This window comes from Octopus bimaculoides, chromosome 25 (assembly GCF_001194135.2).
Source record: "Octopus bimaculoides isolate UCB-OBI-ISO-001 chromosome 25, ASM119413v2, whole genome shotgun sequence".
Taxonomy (NCBI): domain Eukaryota; kingdom Metazoa; phylum Mollusca; class Cephalopoda; order Octopoda; family Octopodidae; genus Octopus; species Octopus bimaculoides.
This window is the reverse complement of record NC_069005.1, coordinates 11,003,221-11,004,918: the sequence shown is the minus strand read 5'-3', so window position 1 is coordinate 11,004,918 and position 1,698 is coordinate 11,003,221.

The following is a 1,698-nucleotide window of genomic DNA, read 5'->3' as shown; positions in this document are numbered from 1 at the left end:
TAAGGTGAACGAGCTGGCAGAAGCGTCAGCAAGCCTAAGGTGAACGAGCTGGCAGAAGCGTCAGCAAGCCTAAGGTGAACGAGCTGGCAGAATCGTTAGCACGCTGGGCGAAATGCTTAGCGGTATTTCGTCTGCCGTTACGTTCTGAGTTCAAATTCCGCCAAGGTCGACTTTGCCTTTCATCCTTTCGGTGGTCGATAAATTAAGTACCAGTTATGCACTGTGGTCGATGTAATCGACTTAATCCCTTTGTCTGTTCTTGTTTGTCCCCTCTATGTTTAGCCCCTTGTGGGCAATAAAGAAATAAGAATCATTAGCAAGCCTGATAAAATTCTTGGTGGCATTCTTTCCATCTTCACATTCTAATTTCAAATACCACTGACGTTTATGTTCCTTTCATCCCTCCAGGATCAATAAAATAAGTACCAGTCGTGTATTGGGTTCAATGTAATTGATTAGTCCCCACCCTCAAAATTTCAGGCCTTGTGCCTATGGTAGAAAGAATAATTTTTTCTTTTTGCATTTTACTAGGAGTTATGTATTTGGGCAAACAACAGCAGTAATGTTATAGGAGCACAACGACTCCCTGTAAAACAAAAGACCAATGGTCATTGTCTGACCAGCCATAAGAATAAACCTTCTAAATGGGTGCAAGTAAAAGTACCCATTACACTCTTGGAGTGGTTGACATTAGGAAGGGCATCCAGCCATAGAAACCATGCCAAATCAGACTGGAGTCTGGTGCAGCCTTCCAGTTTGCCAGCCCTGGTCAAACTGTCCAACCCATGCCAGCATGGACAACAGACGTTAAATGATGATGATGATGATAATGAAGTTTTTATTACTGCATGAAATTTCCAAGGAAGCTATCAAAAAAATTTTTAAGCATCTATATATATATATATAAATACACAGGTGTATATATATATATATGTGTTTGTTTGTGTCTCCTTGTCTTGACAGCGTGTGACAGTTGTAAATGAGTGTCACTGTCATACAAGCAGTGTCATTCATTTCCAATCTTCTGCAAAAACATGTCCGGTCATGGGGAAATATGACCTTGCATGGAAACAGGTGAGGTTTGGTGACAGGAAGGGCATCTGGCCATAGATAAATCTGCCTCAAGAAATACTGTCTGACTCTAGCAGGCAATGGAAAGGAGACAGTTAAAATAATAATGATGATGGGACTAACACTGTTGCTGTATAACCATCCAATGAATCATCACCATAGCACATAATGAACGTAATTTATTTGTAGGATAAATAGGAATCTCTTCCTTTGCTATTCATCTTTATTATCTTTTATCTCTTACTTGTACTAGTCATTTGGCTGCAGCCAAATCGACCCCAGGACTTATTCTTTGTAAGCCTAGTACTTATTCTATCGGTCTCTTTTGCCGAACCGCTAATTTACAGGGACGTAAGTACACCAGCATCGGTTGTCAAGTGATAGTGGGGGACAAACACAGACACATATATATATATCTATATATATATGGGAGAATATACAAAAAATAACAACAGACGAGGACAGGTGGTGTAAATAACAAAAGTATATATTAGTATGACGCTCGGGAATACGGAAAGTCTTTGACGTTTCGAGCTACGCTCTTCAACAGAAAGAATACGGAGACAAGGAAAAAACACGGAGAAAAAAAAAATAGAATAGTGTTCAGTCAACGGTCAATCATAATAT